Source organism: Ovis aries, chromosome 15, assembly GCF_016772045.2.
Source record: "Ovis aries strain OAR_USU_Benz2616 breed Rambouillet chromosome 15, ARS-UI_Ramb_v3.0, whole genome shotgun sequence".
Classification (NCBI taxonomy): Eukaryota; Metazoa; Chordata; class Mammalia; order Artiodactyla; family Bovidae; genus Ovis; species Ovis aries.
The window spans coordinates 61,081,825-61,105,285 of record NC_056068.1 but is presented as its reverse complement, the minus strand read 5'-3'; the positions used below and the strand labels follow the sequence as shown (position 1 = coordinate 61,105,285).

The window sequence follows — 23,461 nt, the reverse complement described above, 5'->3', positions numbered from 1 at the left end:
AGTACATTGCCATTTCCTTCTTCAGGGGATCTCCCTGACCCAGGGATCAAACCCGAATCTCCTGCATGCCTCTCTTATATTGCAGGTGGATTCTTTACCCTTGGGCCCCAGGGAAGCCTAAGATATAGTTAGCACTGAATAAATATTTATTATATAAGTGAAATATAAGCTATATAATCTTTAGGTGATCTCTTTTAGCTGACTTCTTAAGTGTCTTTTCAATACAGGAAAAAAAGTTCTCTAAGTCATGTGTTAATTCCAGTATAGAAGTGAGGGATAGTATTTAAGTGGGAAATAATAAGCCTGGTGTGCTGCAGTTCACAGGGTCACAGAGTCAGACAACAGTGAATGAATAACTACAGTAACAGCTTAATTTGTTGTCAAATTATCATGAATTTTCATTTAACTTATAGGATATTGATATTAAAGAATTTTAATTTCACTGAAAAGTAAAATGAATGTTTTCAAAAGATTCCTATTAAATTAGGTAATAAGGTTTCGTAATAAAAGCTTTTGAAATTTGAGAGCACAGGGGAAATGGCCTACATATTCTTTATACTTGCCTTATCTTCTGCCATACTTTAGTGTCTCACATGAGGGCAGTTTTCAGTCCTGAGACAATTTTAGAAGCACTGTTATAGTAGCAGCAGCACCTGTAGCTACTCCTGACACAGAGGCCAATTATCTCCGAAAATATGGTATTTTAGTTTGGGAATTGAGGGAAGATAATAGGGTAAATGGCTGTTGCTCCTCCATTTATGAGTTCATGAACTTACCTTATGGTTTGCAGATCTGATCTTTCAGATAAGTAGTATATGAACCTTTTGTTTCTAGATTATTTACATGTCATTGTTGTTGTTTGGTCGCTAAGTTATGTCTGACTCTTGTGACCCCATGGACTATATATAGCCCATCAGGCTCCTCTGTCCGTGGGATTTTCCAGACAAGAATACTGGAGTGAGTTGCCATTTCCTTCTCCAGTGGATCTTCCCAACTTAGAGATAGAACCCATGTCACCTACCAGCAGCATGAAGAATCTCACTGAACCATCTGGGAAGCCTCTCTATATCCATTCCTTGTTACTAAATTTCTTATGATAATGATTTTGACTCCCTTTGTGTATCTGTATTTATGTGTAAAATTGCCTTTTTAAAGAAAGGAGTATATATGGAAAAGTGCACATAAGTGGATGGATGGCTCAATGAATTTTTCAGAAGCCAAATACAGTCATGTAACCAGCACCGAGATACTAAAAGGAACATGATCAGCACTCTAGAAGACACCTTCATGCTCTCTTCTATCCTCCGTTTCCCTCCCTGCACAAGGATAACCACTACCTTGACTTTTCACATCATAGATTAAAACAGTTTTGCTTTTGTATTTTATATATAGAATTATACAGTATAATTTTTTATGTTTAGTTTCCTTTGCTAAATCTTGAGATTCATCTACATTGTTGCATGTAGTTGTAGTCTGTTCAGTTTCATTACTGCATTCCTTTGTGACTATCACAACTATTTTTTTAATCTATTCTGTTAATGGACATTTGGGTGATTTCCGTATAATGTTAAGTATGCACTTTCTAATACATATCTCTTGATTGATATATTTGCATGTTTCTTTTGAGCAAATGTCTAGCAGCAAAATTACTGGATCATAACTGTATTTATTTCCAACTTTGATCAAAATCGCCAGTTTTCTGAAATGGTTGTACTAGTTTACATTCATGTGAGAGTTTAAGTTGCTCTGTGTCTCTGCTCACACCTCATTTTCCCCATCTTCTTCATCCTTCCATTCTGATGGGTATTAAGTACTAAGACTTATGTTGTTTAATTTCTAGTTTCCTGATGATTAATGAAACTTAACACTTTTTCATATGTATATCGACTGTTGGATTAGTCTCTTTTGTGAAGTACCTGTTCACTTCTTTGCCCACTTTTTTGTTGAGCCATCTGTTTTTTTCTTTGATTTTGGGAGAGTTCTTTATATATTCAGAATATGACTCCTTCTTTGTACAGGTATTGCAAATATTTCCCTAACCCTGAGATTTGCCTTTTTAATCTATTAATAGTGCTTTTGATGAACAAGTTTATGACTTTAATCTAGTTTGTCATTTATGTTTGGTGCTTTTTTTGTCTTAAGAAGTGATTGTCTACTCCGAGGATATTCTGTGTTTTTCTGTTGTAAAAGATGTTGTAATTTTATCACTTGCATCTATAATTTCAGACTATATTTTCATGTTAGGCAGTTTTGCTTCTCTTTTTAAACTCAGTCTATGTCTCTAGACAGAAAAAGAAAGTGCACTTTTATAAATAAACATGATCATGTACCTCCTACAGAATACTCCCTTAAGAAAGTAGTGTGTAATCTATATGTTTACCTTGCGTGCATGGTCAGTTGCTTCAGACTCTTTGCGACCCTATGGACTATAGCTGGCCAGGTCCTCTGTCCATGGAATTTTCCACGCAAGGATACTGGAGTGGGCTGCCATATCTTCCTCAGGGGATCTTCCTGACCCAGCAATTGATCCCATATCTCCTGCATTTGAACTGATTGTTTACCACTGAGCCACCTAGGAAGCTCCTCACCTGTACCTATAATGTACTTCATTGTCTTTAAGTAAAGTTCACTAGAAAAATCAGCGAAGAATTTCTGAGGTTGGAAAATGTTATGATTTTTAATATTTTTAACAATTCTGTCTTTCATAAAAATGTTTATCCATGAAATTTTGTGATGTGTTTACAGATATAATTCTAGTTACCTCATTTGGGTATAATTTACTCTGTTAAAGTTTAGGATATTTAATTGAGAAAAAATAGGTATTAACTTTTGTCACCAAAGCAATATAAATACTATTATATTTGAAAATTTTTTTATAGGCCTCTTTTTCATTTTGATCTTAAGTAGGTTTTTTTGTGAGCATTCATTTGTATACAAGTTATGAACATTCACAAGGCCTTCAGTGATATTTTTATTATTCAAAAATATTTTAGAATTTGTTCTATGTGCTGTTATTTACATTGCAGCAAAGTGTTTCTATATACCCTGGTATTTTAGTTTTTATCTTGTCAATAATGTTTATTATTAGCTTAATGATTATTGTATTATTTAATTTTACATTTGTATTTCATGAGATATAATTGCTTGCTTGAAAATGTATTTTGTCTCTGATCACAGTGCTGAAATTATTAATAAAGAAAGGTGATTATACTTGACTCTTAGCTAAGCACTTGAATATTTTTCACTTGTCATCTACATTTTTTAGTTTAAAGCAACACATTAAATATAATTTTATCCTGGCTTTTATTTTAATTCATGCATTTAAAAACTGAAATTCAGATAAAAGATATTTTCAAAATAAATTCAACATATTATTTATGAGTGGAGCAACACATTAGCATTGGGTTCACAATAGATCATATCGCTTTTATTCCATCTTACAAGCTTAGCAGCACAAACAGAATAATCAACATATTATTTGGCTGTCATCTGCTGAACAGAAACCAGAGATCACAAGGAGGTTTTCCCTAGCTGTGGTGATGGCCTTTTTGTTCCAAGCCCCCATCTGGGAGGGCCATGGTGTGTTATCATATGGAACGCGGGGTTTTCTGTAATCTGCTTAGCTGCACTGCAGTTTGAATCTTCATTCCATGTTTGTGTAATTTATAATTTTAATGAGACCATGGCTCTTGTGGGCTTTGAAATATATTAAAAGCTCTTTTGTGCATATGCTTTTGTTCTTGCTTAATAGGCTCAGTGTATTTAAAACTGATGAATTTTTATTCATGAATTTGGATGTCTGGGGATTAACTTAGACTGAATATCATTGCACTCATATATTGATGACTAGAAAGTTTGTTATTGTTGTTATTTTGGGTTTTTTTGTGTGTCTATGTCTTTGTGATACTTGTATCCATAAAAGAACTTAAATAATTAAAGGATAGGAGAAAGTGGCATGGCTAAGTCATGAGGAATTTCTTTAGATTTTACCCATCTTATTAATTGATACATTTCATCTTTAGTCTTGGTGCTTTTAGATATATATTATGAAGGAATAATTATGAAAAAGCAACTTCTAAATTAATACCTTACATACTGTGTTTATATTGAAATAATTCCAATGTGTGACAGAGTTAGACTTTGTATTTTAATTGTATCCTATCAGTTTTCTGTGGTCATACTAAATCAGCCATTAACTTTCTTGAATTAAATTAGGTATATGTTTCATATTTCAGCTATTTACAGTTTACTCTGTTTCTGTAAAACTCTTTTTGTTAATGGATTTTTTTTGTCTTTACCTACATTGTTGAAATGATGAGAAGACTAATGAAAAAGCAGTTTTATAGTGGTTTATAAAATTGATCTTTTAAATTTTGCTGAAACTCTGAATACACTAAATGCTTCATATCTCTATTATAGTTATTACTCAAGTATAGTTTTAAAATTTGAATATAAATAAATATAGCACCTTAGGCAAAAATCATGGCCCATTCTAGATCCAGACTGTTGAAGTTTCTGTCTATTCGACTCAATGAGGAGTAACACACATACCTTACCAGTCTTTTAGGAAATTGCCCAGGATGTAGTTTTTCTAAAAAACCTAGGTTTATTGTGCTAAAGCATTTTTGTAACTATAAAACATCATTCATTTTTGGTACATATTGGTTATCAATTTGGCTGGGCCCTTTTTTCCCTTACTACCCTTAAGCTAGAAATATGAGATAGAAGCTAAAATGACAGCATTTTGTTTTTCTTTACTAAGCTTTTCTATCAGATTTGATACTGGAATGTTTGTTTTTCCAAATAATCCTCTGCTTTAGTGTTTTTATTAATAGTGCAATTTCAGTTAGTTTAGGAATATATTATTGGAAATGGTCTGCTAAAGCAGTGCTGTTCAATAGAAATATAATGCAAGTCATATATATTATTTAACCCATTAAATTCAAAATATTATCTTTTCAACATGTAAATTAATGCAAGATATTTTATTCTTTTTTTGTACTATCTTCACATTCCAGCTATTTTATACTTACATCTCAATTTGGACTAGTCATGTCTCAAGTACTTGATAGCCTTATGTAGCTAGTGGCTACCTTGTTGAATACTGTAGCTCTACAGTATTATATATGAAAATCATAACAGAAATGTGTATTTTTAATATTCTTCATTGCTTTTCTGTACTATCCTAATAAAGGTAATCAAAGAGTATTCATGTGCTATAAAATTGAAATCACTTACAGTTTTTTGGTGCTGATGATATTGGTGCATGATTCATAGACAAAATCAGAATTATGCCACCTGAGTACTTATCAGATATTATGTAGATATGCTTACAGGTATTGTGATGATAAGGAAATAATAATGGCCAACATAGTGGATGTGATATGTTCCTCAACACTTGTGGGCAAATCAAATTTATCAAATAAGTCATACTTCAAGTATACCAAGGAGCTTAATTTTATAAGAATTCCATAACAAATCTTGATACTTTTTTTCTCCTTTGAATAAAGTTGAGAACTCCTTCTCACATTCTTAGAATTTTTCTGGATAGGTATTTGTGTGAACAAGTATGAATCTCTCTTTTCATGTATGTTTGCTTAAAGTTAGTATAGCTTTAAATTTCTTGGAAGAAAAAAGCTGAACATAAAAATACTGTTTTTTAAATAGCTCTAGGATTCCATGCATTTTATTAATAAATGCTTTATTTTACTGAGTAAAGGTATACAGTTAAGAGTTCTAAAAGTCTCAATTACAGTTGATTTGTATTGGTTCAAATATTTTAAAGTGTAAAATGATCAAGATAATTTGCATAAAATACTGCTGCTACTGTACCTACTTTATAACAAAGTAGAGACCTTATTATGTGTCCTGGACCTTCTTGTTCATGTATGGTTTAGGAAGAAAATCCTGTTTGTGAAACTTCTGAATAATTCACATTTTCTAAATTTTTAAAGAAATGAGCTAATTTTTATGCGATCTTCATGTAGATATTGCCTGGTGCCTGTTGTATTCTTTTACTCACTTAAATTTTTACTGACTTCTCTTTGTGACTTATGCATTTAAAGTGTTGGCATAAAATGTTAAACTATTCTTTAAACAATACCTCTAGTTTCTTGGAGATGATAAATCCATCCATTGATTTCCTAATTTTATTATGTACACAGTCAATTGTAATTCAAGATTACAGCAAACAAGATGTTAATTTCTAGCCATAATCTATGTACATTTCAATTACAGAGCATGATTGTTATAGAAGCACAGAATAAAAAGGAATAACATTTGTGCTATCCTCACAGGAGCTGTCAATAAAAGATGTAATAGGGGATTTAGGAATCTGGAAATGGCCAACTAATTTATGTGAATCTATTTTATTTGAGCTAGAAAGACCAAGCTCTTTTTCGTCTGCACTGCATATTGCAGAGCACAGGCTGTCTATAGAAAACCAGGCGGCTGCATATGGATAGTCCCTTGATATCATTCACTTGCTGTGTAATCTTATTATGCAAAGTTCTAATCTTCACCTAGAATGAATGCCTCTGGGTCAGAATATAGTCATATCAGGGTTTTTGAGGTCATGTTTTGTGATCCTTAGCTTATTCTTCTAAGTAGGGCTGGGATTTGAAGGGTATTCCCTGGACGCCAGCAGATAGACAACAGAACCTGCTGCCTTTTTGGAAGACAAGACCAACATGAGGTCCCTGGTAGGATTAAACTTGATTTGTAGCTGTAGGATTTTTTAACAGATGTATTATTGGACAGGGAATAGGGGGCCACCAGCACAGCAAAATTGAATCACAACTGGCATTCTCAGGGAGTTTGCTGCCTGCTAAAATAGCAGCTGCATGTGGATTTGACTTCTTTCAGGTGAAGCGACTTCCAGTCATTTGGAAAGGATGGGATGAAAAGGAACCTTGGTGATAATTTTGATGTCTGCAAGATTTAGTACCAGTGTAATGGGATTATCGGTAACACCTTCACTGCAGAAAAAGCCACCTGGCGTTATAACTGGCAGCAACTGAGAACTAATCCTTTCCCATCTCTTGGATGTCATTCATGAAGCTCAAAGAGATTTCTTTCCTGCTAACTGTGATTAATTTTATAAACAACAACAGCAAAAAAATCAGGTGATCAAGGCAAAGAATATGCTTTTTTATTATTTAGAATATGTTGCCTTATAATCTATATGACTCATAAATTATGTAAGACATATATAGACTATGAACTAAATAATGACTTAAAACTTATTAAAATGTTAAGATAGAAAAGTTGATTCATAGTGTCTTTCATGCTTTTTCCAGTTTGGTGATATAATGTATTTGCTATTGGTAAAGACTTATATTTGAGATTAAATATTAATTTACATACATTGGTGTTCTTTTAGATAGAAGGCCATTATTAATAAATCCAACTGAGCATAGGTATAAGGAATGGGAGTAATTTGACATATGTTTTACGTTTTTTTGTGACTGCTTCAATTCCTGCTGAATTAAATGTTTTCAGTGAATATAATTAAGGAAATGCTGGCCCAATTTGCTGATATAAAAAGGGCTCTTTTGAAAGTATATGATCTTAGGTACAGGTCTTAAAATAGTTAATACTGAATGACTTTTTTAAAATCAGAAATTCTTAATGTTTTCCTTTAGCAGACGGGGATTTACTTGCTTTAGAATCATGTATTAGTTAATTGACTTTTTTTAAAGCATTTTATTTCAACCAAAAACTTTATCAAGTACTTTGTTTAGAGGTGTTAATTATTTTCATATTCTTCTCTTACACGGTCCAGAATAAACTGAGAGAAGATGAAGTGAAATTATCCCATCAGTCACCCAAACAGTATGCAACATAACTGCCAAGACTAGAAAAGATAATTAGTGTTGTCAGTGTTATGATCCTGGAGTACTTACTTTTGAAATATTTATTAACAGCACTGGATTTTTATCTTACTGTAGTGTTTGATTTAGTAGTTTTATATTTGAAAAAATGGATTATAAAACCTTAATTTTAATGTTTTTAAACTTAAAGTCAACTAAATGCAAGTGACTAAAATGTTTTGAAATTATAAGAATAACTGAAATATAGTCATCTATTTTACATAAAATATTGATATACTTATAGCCTCTGTTAACATATAGTACACTTTACTTTTTGTTGTATGAGGTCTTTGTCTAAAAAATCAATAATAAATTTTAATAAATTTATATAGTGATCACTGATCAAACCTACCTAGCAAACTTATCATTCTAATAAATTTTAACTGGTTCTAAGCTCTTGTATCCCAAAATGTGTTTCTTCATTTGTTTTCACATTTAAAATGAATGAATGAGAAAGCTTAATAATATTTCTACTGACCTGCACTGTGGTAGTTTATAAAGGACTTTTATAGTCTTCTATTTGTATTTTTACTATTTGAAAAGCAGTTTATGTAAAGTTATATTAGACTGAAAAGACTTGTTCATGAAATAAGTGAACTAAAATCTTTTTCTTATCATCATAATATAATTATTTGTATTTTAAATATGCAGTATTTGACATGTGCAATTTCAGATTATTTTGTCAGGTAGTATATTTATCAGGGTAACTTTCTATGGTAGTTAATAGTATTATATAATTATTTCGCAAGCATAGCTTTGCTTTCAAAATAAAATTTATCTAAAAATTTTATTAAACATTTTCAGTTTACTTTTCTGCTTTTTATTCAGCTGTTTATTGAGTGACATTTGAGAGTTAGTGTTTTTTACTTCCCTGCTCCAGACATTATTTTTACTTGATTAGAAATTATCTCCTTTGGAAAGTCCCAAATAACCACATTTAATTAAATTCATTGTAAGCATATAGGATCTTTTCAGTAATATACATTTTTTCAAACAGGTATGGATTATTTGAATTTAATTAATACCTTACTGATTATAAGCAAGTTGACTCATTGTTAAGAGCTACAACTAATAATTTATTGTACAGGTAACTCATAATGATGTCAATGAAAGTTAAGGGAGTTATTTTGGAGATAAGAAAAAGGGATGTAGGATGGGAGAAATCAAGAAAATTTTACTAATTAAGTCAGTTGTTATAAAAGAACAAGATGGGAAATCTTAGGACTTCTTGATTATTTAAGAGATGATGAATGTTTTTCCTTTATTGGTAATGTGTGAGCCTTAGTATTTTCTCCAAAGGACCATGTATGAACTGTAGGCTGGTACACAACAGCTAGCCTGTAATAATGCTAAATGATATTTCTTCCATTTGAATGAATATCCTTCAACTATTCTTTGTACAACTTGTATATTGTTCTGAAATAGATGAATTATATAGCCATTGGGGAATTATTGGTGAATGAATGGGATGGCCTTGGTATTTAACTGTTTGGAGGCTGGTACTTGATTGTATTAAAAGTGTCAACTACTTAATGCTTTATAAACATAAAGTGAGTTTTGATTTTGTGTGTGTGTATATATATACAGTAAAGACTGAATTTCAGAAAATACTGGATTTTTCAAATCACTGAAATGTTAGTATTATAAAATTTGATGATGAAAATGTATAGAATTATCCCAAAGGTAGCAATTAGTTTAAAAATAATGAATGGTTAAATTTTGTCAAGTTTCTGAAAATGGTATGTCTCAGTGGTTTCAAGTGAAGCACAGAGTCCTTTACTGGATTTTCTGGGAGCTTACTAAAATTACTAATTCTGTAGCCTTGCTCCCACAGATTCTTATTCATTAGCTCCATGATGAGAGCCTGAAAGTTTGGATTTTTTTTTTTTAAGTTTGGGTTTTAAATTAGGTTCTTGAATTATTTTGATGCTGCAGTCATATTTTAAGCAGTTTTCACTGCTTTGAACCTTAAAGTGATGTCACTTATTTCCTCTGAGAATGAATTAAAAAAAAATAGATTTAAATATAATCTTCATTGATTACAGGGATAAGTGCTCCTTGATTTGCCGTTCTAGAAAATAAAAAATACCCTCTGCACAAGTCTTACAGTAGATTTAACATTATAGATTTGAACAATTGATTAGCAGCCTTGAAGGTGATTTTGAAATGTCAGGAATCTGAGTTACTTTGATAGAGAGGCTGCTGTGTGAAAATGAATTATTTAGCTATTGAATAGGTTACACCACTCAGCATCTATGTCTTAATGAGTCTTTGTTGTTCTCTCCTTGTCAAAGTAACTTCCATTCAGAGTCTGAAGTGGACATATGTCTTTCAGCTACTTTATTTAGACTCTGATGCTGGGAGGGATTGGGGGCAAGAGGAGAAGGAAATGACAGAGGATGAGATGGCTGGATGGCATCACTGACTCGATGGACGTGAGTCTGGGTGAACTCCCGGAGTTGGTGATGGACCGGGAGGCCTGGCGTGCTGCGATTCATGGGGTTGCAAAGAGTTGGACACGACTGAGCGACTGAACTGAACTGAACTGATATATATACAAACATATGTATACTTATATGCTAAAGGTGTATTTTGCATAGATATCTTTGAACTTTAGAAATCATAGAGGTGTCAGGAATGTCTAAGTCTGCTGTTTTTTCTTATCTAGATGAAGGTAAATGTAGCAAAACTCTTAATGTTGCAGTTTGTCTTCTGCTTCACGTCTACTCTCTTCTCACCTTTTTCTTAATGTGAATCCTTCTTTAAATGCTAATATATTCACTAACTGTTCTGTTTATCAAAAAAAAAGTACATTAATCACTTCTTTGGCTATACTTTAAAATGAATGGATTTCTGTAAACTGATATTCTCAATTAACCCTGACACTTTACTTTTTTTTTCTTTTTCTGAAACACAATGCTTTCTCTTTTCAAAGGAATTCAACACCTGAACAATCAGGTGGATGTTTTTTTTTGTGCCTTTGGTATTCTGAAATACCCAAAAAGGCTTCTCTAGTGCTTAGTCGTAAATCAAGATCTTAGACTTGTACCCCTATTCCCTGAAATTTGTAAGGATGGAGAAATGTCTACTTCTTTTTCATCTTCTGGAGTTCATTCTGCTCCATCTTTTTAGCTAGTTTGAGATATATATTTGCATATGCACTTTATTTCCCAGGGAAGAATATGGGAGTGGGTTGTCATTTCCTTCTCCAGGGAATCTTCCCAACCTAGGGATTGAACCAATGTGTCTTGCGTTGCAGGCAGATTCTTTACTGACTGAGCCACCAGGGAAGCCCCGTTTAACTAGTTTTAACCAGTCCAACCTCTCTCCCATGCCTATTTTATAGTTTCCAATAAATTTCTTTGATTTTTATTGAGAGACATATAGTGTAGTAGTGCATTTTAGAACCCAACTTCCTCATTTTGAATTCTGGCTCTGCTGTGTATGAGCTATGTGATTTTGAATAGTTTGTTCACTTTTCTGTTCCTCAGATACTTAAGTTCTCATAGAATTATTGTAAGAATTAAATGAATTAATATATGTAGTTAGAACAGTGCATGTTCAGAACAGAATATGTTCTTGGCATGCAAGAACTACTATTTAAGTATTTGTGGCTATTGTTATTAGTTATTTTGGTTGGTATTTGGGGATTTTTATGTGTATTGAAAGAAGCCATTATGACCTACATCTAACATAATGTTTTCTAACTTTATGTTATAGAAGAAGACATTTTTAAGTCTATAAAGTAGACAACTTTGCTTTCTTATGCCAGCGTTATGTGGAGTTTCGCTATATTTTAATCAGAAGTCTCTTAAAGGTTTTCTGAAAGACGTTTCATCGTATCTTTTCCTGTATTATGTGACACAGTCACAATTTAAAATTTTCCTTTTTTTTTTTTCTGGTTTTTCTAGTAATTCTCTGTTAAGAGTACATAGGCTCCCCATTAAAGGAATTGGTTCTCTATATTAATAACTCAGTTTTTAATTGAAGTATCAGAGAAGGCAATGGCAACCCACTCCAGTACTGTTGCCTGGAAAATCCCATGGATAGAAGAGCCTGGTAGGCTGCAGTCCATGGGGTCACAAAGAGTCAGACACGACTGAGTGACTTACTTTCACTTTGCACTTTCATGCACTTTCATACAACCCACTCCAGTGTTCTTGCCTGGAGGATCCTAGCCTGGTGGGCTGCCATCTATGGGGTTGCACAGAGTCGGACACGACTGAAGCGACTTACCAGCAGTAGCAGCAGCATAGTTAATTTTCCATGTGTTAGTTTCAAGTGTATAGCAAAGTGATTCATTTATACATACATACTTTCTCAGATTCTTTTCCATTATAGGTTATTATAAAAGATACTGAATATAGTTATCTGTGCTGTACGATAGGTTCTGGTTTACCTGTTTTATATATAGTAGTGTGTATATGTCAATCCCAAACTCCTAATTTATCTAACTCAGTTTTTTTTTTTTTAATGTAAATATGATAGGGAATCAGTTCAGTTCAGTTCAGTCGCTCAGTTGTGTCCCCATGTCCTCTTTGCGACCCCATGAATCGCAGCACACCAGGCCTCCCTGTCCATCATCAACTCCCGGAGTTCACTCAGATTCACGTCCATTGAGTCAGTGATGCCATCCAGCCATCTCATCCTCTGTCGTCCCCTTTTCCTCCTGCCCCCAATCCTTCCCAGCATCAGAGTCTCTTCCAATGAGTCAACTCTTTGCATGAGGTGGCCAAAGTACTGGAGTTTCAGCTTTAGCATCATTCCTTCCAAAGAACACCCAGGACTGATCTCCTTCAGAATGGACTGGTTGGATCTCCTTGCAGTCCAAGGGACTCTCAAGAGTCTTCTCCAACACCACAGTTCAAAAGCATCAATTCTTTGGCATTCAGCTTTCTTCACAGTCCAACTCTCACATCCATACATGACTACTGGAAAAACCATAGCCTTGACTAGATGGATGTTTGTTGGCAAAGTAATGTCTCTGCTTTTGAATATGCTATCTAGGTTGGTCATAACTTTCCTTCCAAGGAATAAGCATCTTTTAATTTCATGGCTGCAGTCACCATCTGCAGTGATTTTGGAGCCCCAAAAAAATAAAGTCTGACACTGTTTCTACTGTTTCCCCATCTCTTTGCCATGAAGTGATGGGACCAGATGCCATGATCTTCGTTTTCTGAATGTTGAGCTTTAAGCCAACTTTTTCACTCTCCTCTTTCACTTTCGTCAAGAGGCTTTTTAGTTCCTCCTCACTTTCTGCCATAAGGGTGGTGTCATCTGCATATCTGATGTTCTTGATATTTCTCCCAGCAATCTTGATTCCAGCTTGTGCTTCTTCCAGTCCAGCGTTTCTCATGATGTACTCTGCATATAAGTTAAATAAGCAGGGTGACAATATACCGCCTTGTAAAAAGCAACAAGTCCACTCCAGTACTCTTGCCTGGAAAATCCCACAGACGGAGGAGCCTGGAAGGCTGCAGTCCATGGGGTCACTGAGGGTCGGACACAACTGAGCGACTTCACTTTCACTTTTCACTTTCATGCATTGGAGAAGGAAATGGCAACCCACTCCAGTATTCTTGCCTGGAGAATCCCAGGGACAGGGGAGCCTGGTTGGCTGCCGTCTATGGTGTCCCACAGGGTTGGACATAACTGAAGCGACTTAGCAGCAGCAACAGCAGGAGAGTAAAATTCTATATGCCAAAGCTTCCAAACTTTTTTCATAGCACACATGAAATGTAATATTTATACATTTATACAGCACCCACTAATAAATGACTAGCTGAGCAAAGCTGCTCAATGATAAATGTGCCCATTGGCCATCCTGGGAGCTTATAGCAATAGTTCTCAAATTTTGCTTCAGAATCACCTGGAGAACTTGTTAAAACACAAATTGCTGAGCAGTACTCCCAGAATTTCAGATTACATAAATCTTGAGTTTGGTCCAAGAATTTGCAGTTCAAACAAGTTGCTTTGATGCCCCTCCTGCTGATCTGGGGACCATACTTTGATAACTACTAGTTTAGTGTGTTGGTATTTTGATGTGGTAGGTAGAATAATTGAATCCCTCACTCCGAGATATCCATGTCCTAATTGACCTAATTATTGTATGGATGTATCTGATTGTTTATAATTAGATTTAGGTTATACATTTTTGGCAAGAATAGTACAATGATAGGATTGTCAGGAAGCTCCATTATCAGTTTTTACCTTTATGTATGCAGCTAAATTGGATCACATAGTTAAGGTAATATTTACTTGATCTCTCCATATAAAGGTATTCTGTTCCCTTTGTAAATAATAAATTATTTACTTTAATATTTTGTACCCATCCTGTTTACCAACAACCTTTTACCCAGTATTTTTAAAATTGAACTACAGCTGATTTATAATGTTGTGCTTGTTCCTTGTGTATAGCAAGGTGATTCAGTTATCTATCTGTTCTTACTCAGATTCTGTTCCATTATGGTATATTATATGATACTGAATATAGTTCCCTTTGCTATACAGTAGAGACTTGTTGTTTATCTGTTTTACATAAAGTAGTGTGTATCTTTTAGTCCAAAGCTCCTAATTTATCCTTCCCACCTTTTCCCCTTTGGTAACCATTAGTTTGTTTTCTATGTCTGGGAGTCTATTTCTGTTTTGTAAATAAGTTCATCTCTATCATTTTTTTTAAGATTCCACATATAAGTGATATCATGGTTTTGTCTTTCTCTTCCTGACTTACTTTACTTATAATATATAGGTCCATCTCTGTTGCTGCAAATGGCAATGTTTCATTCTTTTTTATGGCTGAGTAATATTCCATTGTATATATGTACCACATCTTTATCCATTCATCTGTTGATGGACACTTAGGTTGCTTCCATGTCTTGGGTATTGTAAATATTGCTGCTATGAACATTGGGGTGCATATATCTTTTTGAATTAGAGTTTACTCTGTATACATGCCCAGGAGTGGAATTGCAGTCACTCAGTCATGTCTGACTCTTTGCGACCCCATGGACTTCAGCATGCCAGACTTCCCTGTCCTTCACCGTCTCCTGGAGCTTGCTCAAACTCATGTCCATTGAGTTGGTGATGTCATCCAACCATCTCGTCCTCTGTTGTCCCCATTTCCTCCTGCCTTCAATCTTTCCCAACATCAGGGTCTTTTCCAATGAGCTTACTCTTTGCGTCAGGTGTCCAGAGTATTGGAGCTTGAGCCTCAGCATCAGTCCCTCCAGTGAATATTCAGGATTGATTTCCTTTAGTATTGACTGGTTCCATCTTGCAGTCTAAGGGACTCTCAAGAGTTTTCTCCCAACACTACATATGGTGACCAACCATATGGTGACTCTATTTTTAGTTTTTTAAGGAACTTACATACTATTCTCCATAGTGACTGTACCAACTTACATTCCCACCAACAATGTAGAAGGGTCCCATTTTTCTACACCTTCTTCAGCATTTATTATTTGAAGACTTTGTAATGATGGCCATTCTGACTTGTGTAAGGTGATACATCATTGTAGTTTTGATTTAAGTCTTCTGCCTGTTTTTTGATTGGGTCATTTGTTTGTTTTTATATTGAGCTATATGAGCTCATTGTATATATTTTGGAAATTAATCCCTTGTAGGTCACATCATTTGCAAATATTTTCTCCCATTCTGTAGGTTGTCTTTTTTTATGGTTTTCTTTGCTGTGTAGTAACATCAAGTTTAACTTGTTTATTTTTGCTTTAATTTCCATTATTCTAGGAGACAGATTAAAAAATTATTGCTGTGATTTATATCAGAGTATTCTGCCTATATTTTCTTCTAGGAGTTTTATAGTATCTTGTCTTACATTTAGATCTTTAATCCATTTTATTTTTGTGTATGTTGTTAAAGACCATTCTAATTTCCTCCTTTTAAATGTAGTTGTCCAGTTATTTAAGAGATTGACTTTTCTCTATTGTATATTATTGCCTCCTTTGTTGAAAATTAATTGACTGTAGGTTTGTGGGTTTATTTCTGGACTCTCTATTGATCCATACGTCTGGTTTTGTCCCAGTTCCATGCTGTTTTAATTACTGTATCTTTGTAGTATTGTTGGAAGTCTGGAGGTGTTGTGCCTCCAGCTTTGTTCTTTTTCCTCAGGTTGCTTTGGCAATTCTGGGTCTTGGTGGTTACATATAAATTTTAGGATTATTTGTTCTAGTTCTTTGAAAATGTTATGGGTAATTTGATAGGGACAACATTAAATCTATAGATTACTCTGAGTAGTATGGGCATTTTAGTAATACTAATTCTTCTAATCCAAGGATATCATCCAGTTATTTTAATCATCTATTAATGGCCTTTGCCTGAGTTACATTGATGTTAATTTCATTATTCCTGCTGTATTTATTAGCTACTTTTTTTTTTGATAAAGAACTTACGTTATCCCCAAGACATTTTTTTACTTAAAAAAAATGTACTGACTAGATTTCATTTTTATTCTACTATATTATTTATTACTGTTACTACTTGTTAAAATAATCTCAAACTTGGCTGGTAGGAGACCCCTCAAAGTGACTCCCATGAAAAAAAAACAAAAAACAAAAAACAAAGTGACTCCTATGCCTTTGGGGATTCAGTGACCTTTGGTCGAAAGACATAGCCAGCCTAAGAAGAATAGCCAAGGAAAGAGCCAGGAAAATAGATAACCCTTCCTTTCTCTCTCTGACTTCCTGCTGGGGTTCAAAGCTTGACTGAAGTGCCTTGATGTAGTTCATATAGGTCAGTTTTCCAGGTGCTGAGAGCAGTATGGAGAAAGGTAGAGAGCAAATCCAAAGTGGCAAGCAAGATATCTGGCACATGTATGCACGTAAAGAGTTATGGACCCTTTGAAATCACTGTGTTAACCCTGTCTTAATCCTTTTTGCCAGTAGAGCTATTGAACCCTAGCAGTGTGCGTGATTTATTTATATCTTACATGAATTTGGGCTTCCCTGGTGGCTCAGATGGTATAGAGTCTGCCTGCAATGCAGAGGACCCAGGTTTGAACCCTGGTCACAAGATCCCCCAAAGAAGGGAATGGCTACCCACTCCGGTATTCTTGGCCTGGGGAATCTCTTGGACAGAGGAGCCTGGGGGGCTACAGTCCATGGGGTCGCAAAGAGTTGGATGTGACTGAGCTACTAACACTATATGAATGTTACTTTCTACTCTTGAGGTTTCTCTTAAATAAATTTGTGAGCTCTTAATCTCAGTTTCAGTATTTCTCAACAGTACTCCTCTTTTAAAATATAAGACCAACTAGTCTTGATCCTCAGAGTCCTCTATAAACAGTTCTTTTTATTTAAGAGACTAAGATCCAAAATAATTCCAGCTACTTCAGCCTGCATTCTGTTGCTAGTATCTGTAAGGAAGAAATGATGTCTGTTAACTTTTTCTTTCTGATCACTGATCTATTTTATTATTTTATGAGATAGTTTCTTCTCAAACATTGTATTTGAAATTGGGCGTTTACTGAGTAATAATTAAAAAAAAGGCTTTATAGCCCCAATTACTTGTGAATGGAAGTTAACTACAGGACTTCTCAGAAGATCAGAACCATTGTATAGTTATAGCATCTTTGTATTTTTTTTAGTATGTTTTTTAGCCAAAAGCAAAATCTATTGCACAATTCAAATTATTTAAATTTTGGTAGATTTCTATTAATTTCCTCTCTAAATTTCATCATATATCTGTATTATCAGTGTCTTCTTGCTGAGTTTCCTTTTGTTTGATAATATATCCCCTCTGTAATATCAGATAAGCTTTTTTTTTAATGTAATATCCATTTCACTACTTTTTAGGGTTTGTCTCATAGATCACACTTTCACAACTAAGCCTTAGGACTTACCCCTTGTTGCTTCGTTGCTAAGTCGTGCCCCTACTTTTTCCCTGATATTATCATTGGAGCTAAGTAGTGTTTACACAGCCTAGTTAACTTTACAAACAATATTCTGTTATTGTTACTTCCTCTTAAATCTTTTTTTTAATGAATGGAGCTTTAGTTGTGGTGGTGGTGGTGGTTTTGGTTGCTCAGCTGTGTCTAACTCTTGCGACTCCATGGACTGTAGCCTGCCGGCCTCCTCTGTCCATGGAATTTTCCAGACAAGAATACTGGAATGGGTTGCCATTTCCTTCTCTAGGGGATCTTCCCAACCCAGGAATCTAACCGAGGTCTCCTGCACTGCAGTCAGAGAGCGAGCGCTGGACGGGGAGCGGGGTAGAAGATGGGAAAGTCCTGAGGTTCAGAGGGCGGGCAGAGGCGCCTGGCTACCGGGCACCGGGTCCAGAGCAGTGGACGACCGACGGCCAGCCAGGCAGACCAGTGCAGGGCCGACTGCCCCCGGAGCCATGCACCGCCATGCCGTGCAGCCTGCGAGACGCACCAGAGACTCTGCGCTATGCGGTCGCAAACCTGGGACAGTAGTGGCCGGTGCCAGAAGTGAAGGCGCGTTGGGCGCGGGGGGAGGAACCTCGGGCCCCGGAAGCCCTCAGACCCACTCTCGAGTGATGTGGCGGGGAGGTCGGGGGGAAGAGAGACGCCAGAGACAACGCCACGGGGCGCGGGATGGGGTGGGCCACCCTGGTGACCGAGCGGGTGGTGGGCGGGGTGCCCGGCGGGGATGGAGGCGTGGAGGGGGTGGACGGGGCAGGGGCAGGCAAGGAGCCGCATTCCTACCTGACCCTCTTTTCACGCTGCTCCCCACTTTCTTGTTTTCCTTACCCCCCCCCCCCAACCTGGAAAGACACTGGAAAGACCGCCTGCCCCGCTCCCCGCACCCCCCGCCAACGTCCCTGTGCAGACAGAAGTCTCCCTCCTTTCCATCCTTTGCCTCGCTTTAGTTATGAAGTATTCTTAAGTATCATTGTTTATTAACTTATATTCTAAAAATCATTAGCTTTTAAAAGTATGTCAGTTATTACTGTAAGCCAGATTCCTAAGATGAAATATTTCATGTTACTTAAAAAATTTAACGAGAGCCGTTTTTAGTATGTTACTGATACTTTTTTCTTTCAGTGAGTATGACACTACTCTGTCTCCTCGTTGACCAAAAGTCTGTGTTCTTCTGATCATCATTTTGAACCTTATAACTGTTAGGTAAAAAAATGAGGAGGACACCAAAAGAGTGTCTACCAGGCTTTTTAATGGCGAAGCGCTCCCGGGCGGGCTTCTCGACCCCAGCGAGGCAGGTCAAGGTAGTCCGCACCCGGACTGTGCTGGGGAGGGGTTTATATGCGTTCGTTGGGGGGGCATGGTCAGGCTAGATCGCCCAGAAAGGTACGGTTAGTGAACAGGGGTTCGGATAGGTCGCCAGGCCGAGGCGTCGCGGGCTGACAGGTCCTACGTGGCTGCGGTGGGGCGGCTTTAGCTGGCGAAGTGTGCTGTCATTTTTCCCCGGGATCTGGGAGGCTCCTTCCATTAGGGACTTCCCCCTCCGGTGGGAGAGAGGAGGGGCGGCCCATCATGGCCCAGGGGTCCGGCCTTACATTTTGACCCTTTTGATAGGATAAGCGGCGCTGTTATCGCTTCTGACTGCTTCCTGCTGAACTGGGGCATCCTTGAGGTTGCGGGTCGTGGCCGGATCCCGGTGACCTTTAGGGTGCCCCTGGGTCTCTGGATGGGAGTTTGGAGTATGTGGCCACCATCAACATCTGTCCAGTAGCCGTCTGGGTCAGCTCCCTGACCCTCCGGAGGAGGATCTGAAAAATACAAGGGCCTATGGACAGGATGAGGAGCAAGGCTGCTAGGGCCCCCGAGAAGCCGGAGAAGCCATTTTGCCCAAGACGACCTCCACCATCTGGAGAACTCAAAACTGTCTGACTTGGCGTGTTCTCTCAAATCTCGGGCCTTGTTCTGAATTATCCCCAAGGCATTAATGAAAAAAAAAAAAAAAACAGTCTTCCCTTAGGAACTGACAGGTTCCCCTTTTTTCAGCGGTTAGCAGGTCTAGGGCCCTCCAATTTTGGGGAGCCACTGCTGCCAGAGAGGTTATCTGGGTTTGTAATGCCATTAGGGAATCCGCCACCTTGTCCAGGTCTTGATTGAGGTCTGCGGACAGCTTATAGTAGAAGTGGGTGGCTGATCCCAATCCTCCCGCCCCCAGTCCCAAGGCCCTGAATAAACCTCCTCCAAGGAGCAGAGGAGCTGCAGCTATGCCCTCCAGCGGCAGCGGGTTGGCTGGATCTGGTCTTCCATTGCCTGTGGTGTCAGAATGGTCAGATAGGGAATAAGGAAGACGGGTGCAGGGCTGAGCCCAGTTGGGTAGAAAACAGTAATAAGGTGGTTTGATTACAGAGAAAGAATATCCCGGGTTTTCCACATATTGGAGGGTTTGGGGATAGGGGTTCTCGTCTCAAGTTGTCACAGGCCACTGTGGTTTATGAGGTGGTGTTGGCTAGAACACAAGAGGCATTGGCTGGGAGGTACAGTATCTCAGAGGTCAAGGGCCCCATTGGCAAGGTTACTTCTGTGGCATCTTGAGTGAGATTTTGGGTCTCTATCCATTTCCAGGGTATCGGTTGGGCAAGGAATGGTCAAGGTCTCAAGGGAAGACAGAGCCAACATGAGAGGTTTGGTGAGGTTTCAGTCAGGGTCTGATAGGCGTCATTGAGGCTAGTGAAAATTTGAGATGAAAAATCCAGGGGTTTGGGCGCCTGATGAACCTGATCTAGGAGTTTGTTGGGCTCATGGTGTAGATAAGAGGCTTCAGTCGCCAACTTTATGAGGTCCTGTTGGACCCCATGTTGGATTTGTTCTCGCCTCCGATCTTGGGCCCCCTTCCCGTCTGTCATTCCGTCTAATACCATTTACCCCCATGGGAGCACAGCTGGGCAGGTAATACATAACAGTCTCGGTGGACATAAGTGAAGGCTGTGATCCCAGTTCCCCAGCGGTCTCCTTCGGTGCAGCCCCGGGGGCAGGGCGTAGGTTGTCCTGCCCGTATTATGGTCAGGAGGAATAGTGACAAGAGCATGTTTAGCTATGATAGGAGGAGAGTGATAAAAGAGAAGAAGTCAATTTGAGATTCTGTAAAAAGGAGGAAGGTCCCCTGTAAGTGTAGATCAGAAATTCCCTGAGAGAAAGAGTCACAGTCAGTAATCGGGGTAGCCAGCCAAAGGTTCTGTAATAGGGTCAGGATAAAGTCTTCGAGGCAGGCTAGGGTGGGAGACATATGGCCAGGTCAGGCCGCCCCAGAGGAATAGCACCCCAGGAGTAGTGAACAGATAATAAGGTAAGCAAGGGCCAGTGAAAGTCAAAGTATGACCGGGCAGCCCTGGGGGCCATGACAGCCAGCCCAATGGCGAAGAGTATAGTCAGAGCTGCGATTGGCAACAGCCACAGCGGATGAGGCCAGACAGGCACTGGACCGGGCATGTCATCTGCTGGCGGGAGGCAGAGGTGTCTTAGTAATGGTGATCTTGGTAGGTCCCGAGATTCTAGAAGTGTAAGTCTCTAGGGGTTTGGGAGAGGGCAGGCCGTGTAGTGGAGCCCGTCTGAGCCGTGTGATGTGGTACCACAGCTCATCTCCCCATAGTCTGGCTGCCGAAGGAGTGGTGAGGATCACTGTGAAAGGACCAGTCCACCGGGGCTGAAGGGGTTGAGGCATCAGCGTTTTTAGGAGGACCTGATCTCCTGGTGCCAAAGCAGGGGACGGGATTGCCTGGTTATGGTCTCTGACAGGTTGAGGGAGGACATGGTCAGCGTGTTCTCTAAGTAGGGACCTCAGGAGGGTGAAATAGGGCAAGTAAGTCCCCAAAAGGGGGGTTGAGGGATCCAGAAGGTTAGTCAGCAGATAGGGCCTACTGTACAGCAGTTCAAAAGGTGTCAACACAGACCAGCATATACCAGAAGGTCCGATGTCTAGGCATGTGAGTAAAGTCTATCTGCCAATCCTGTCCCGGCAGGTGTCCCCTCAACTGGTGAGTTTCTTGTGGCAGCCTGAGTCCTCCTTGAGGAGAGGTCTTGGCACGGATTAGGCAGCGATGATGGACTGCCTGAATGGTAGGTCGGAGATGTAACGGGGAAAAGAGAGGGCTAAGGAAGGTCAAAAGTGCGTGGGGCCCAATGTGTAAAGAGTCATGGGTCTGGGTGATAATGGACATTGCCTGTTTTTTGGGTAGGACTAGTTTGTCGTGGAGCGTGATCCATCCAGAGGAGTGTTTGGAAGTGCTCTCCTGTGAGAGGAGGGCCTCTTTTGGCTTTTGAATAGTTAAGTGTAAGGGAGGTCCTGAGAAATAGTATAGGTAGAGGCCCCTGTTGTAAGGCTATCTGTCCGGCCACCTGGTCAGCCTTATTGTTGCCTAGGGAAACCGTGTTGTGAGTCGTCTGATGTCCTTTGTAGTGTAGGATGGCTACCTGGGTGGGCTGTGAGATGGCCTCCAGGAGCTTGGCAATTAGGGGGGCATTAGAGACGGGTGATCCCTTGGTGGTGAGGAATCCCCTCTCTCCAGATAGCTGAATGTGAATGTACAATCAAAAAGGCATATTTGGAGTCAGTATAGATGTTAACCCGTTTTCCCGTTGCCAGGTGTAAGTCTCTAGTGAGCACTGTTAGTTCTGCCTTTTGGGAGGTGGTTTCCTCTGGTAGCGGGTGAGCCTTGAGGATGTCATTGGTGGTCACAATTGCATACGTAGCAGCCCGATGACCGTTAGGGTCTCGTTTTGAACTGCCATCTACAAATAGCATGAGGTCTGGGTTTTGTAGCGGAGTAGCAAAAAGGTTTGGGGGTGGTTGGGTAAGAGTGTCCAGGACCTCTACACATGAGTGAGGTTCTGTGTCTTTGCCTGAAGGACAGGTTGGAAGCAAGGGGAGAGAAGATAGGTTTAGCTGGGAGCTGCGGCCCAAAGTAACCTGGGGGTTATCCAGAAAGACCAGGTGGAATTGTTGGAGCCGAGAGTCGCTAAGGTCTGACAGGAATTTGGAAGCTAGGAGGTCAGCCAGGTGGTGTGGTGAGAATATAGTTAGGGGTTGATATAAAATTAGCTTTTTGCATCTGCGTATAGAGAATCTGCTGCTGCCAGGACGTGTAGGCAGGGGAACCATCCCCGGGTGGTGGGGTCTAACTGTTTGGAGATAAATTCCATTGGCAGCATTTCAGGGCCCGCAGGCTGTACCAGGGCTCTAAAGGCTTTGCCCCCTTTTTCATCAGTGTACAGGTGATATGGGAAGTTGGGATTGGGCAGGATGAGCAGGGAAGAGGACAGTAAAGCTGAGCGGAGGTTGTGGAAAGCCTTCTGGACCTCTGTTTCTGAAGATAGCGGTCCAGTAGGGGTGTCTTTTGTGGCTGTGTAGAGGGGTTTAGCCAGTGAAGCATAGCTGGGGACCCAGTGCTGGAAGAAGTCTGTTAGCCCTAAAAAGGATAAGATTTGTTTTCCAGTGGAAGAGGGACAGAGGTCTCAGAGAAGGCTGAGTCTGTCGGTAGAGTCTTGGTGGTTGGGGTAATCGTTAATCCTACGTAAGTCACAGAGGTCTGGGTGAGTTGGGCCTTTTGTTGAGATATTTGGTATCTTTGAGGGCTAAGGGAGTTAAGAAGAATAGTGGTATGTGTCAGAGAGAGAGCTTGTGAGGGGCTGCAGAGTAGAAGGT

General features: G+C 38.7%; 1 protein-coding gene across 19 annotated transcripts in view; it reads left to right on the top strand.

Moving 5' to 3' along the window:
• The window catches only part of IMMP1L (inner mitochondrial membrane peptidase subunit 1), an 89,797-nt gene that overhangs the window by 26,813 nt on the left and 39,523 nt on the right, over positions 1-23,461 (top strand). For 7 of the 19 annotated variants that reach the window (XM_042233311.2, XM_042233316.2, XM_042233314.2 and 4 more), the window contains one exon: positions 6,865-7,124. The exons of the other annotated variants lie outside the window; for them this stretch is intronic. The gene's annotated coding sequence lies outside the window, so the exon portion shown is untranslated. The remainder of the gene's footprint in view (positions 1-6,864; positions 7,125-23,461) is intronic. 19 annotated transcript variants of the gene reach the window in all.